We start from the raw sequence: 569 nt of genomic DNA on the forward strand, positions 1-569 counted from the left end.
GGGATTAACCGAGTGAACCTTCTTTGTACTGACTCGAGAGCAAGTATGTCTTTTCTTAAGTATGGACACCAAAACTGTACGCAGTATTCCAGGTGTGGTCTCACCAATACCTTGTACAACTGAAGCAATACCTCCCTATTTTTATATTCTATCCCCCTAGCAATGAAAGCCAACATTCCATTGGCCTTCTTAATCACTTGCTGCACCTGCATACTAACCTTTTGAGTTTCGTGCACCAGGACCCCCCTCTCCTCCACTCTCTCTCTCTCTCTCCCCCACTCTCTCTCCCTCTCTCTCTCTCCCCCACTCTCTCTCTCTCCCTCTCTCTCTCCCCCACTCTCTCTCTCTCTCTCTCCCTCTCTCTCTCTCTCCCCCAGTCTCTCTCTCTCCCCAGTCTCTCTCTCTCTCAAGTCTCTCTCTCTCCCCCCCTCTCTCTCTCTCTCCCCCCACTCACTCTCTCTCTCTCCCCTCTCTCTCCCCCCTCTCTCTCTCTAACTCCCCCTCTCGCTCTCTCTCCCCCACTCTCTCTCTCTCCCCCCAGTCTCTCTCTCTCTCTCCCCCACTCTCTC

Source organism: Somniosus microcephalus, unplaced genomic scaffold (assembly GCF_052327205.1).
Source record: "Somniosus microcephalus isolate GS21.2 unplaced genomic scaffold, FLI_Smic_1.0 unresolved_chr2, whole genome shotgun sequence".
NCBI lineage: Eukaryota > Metazoa > Chordata > Chondrichthyes > Squaliformes > Somniosidae > Somniosus > Somniosus microcephalus.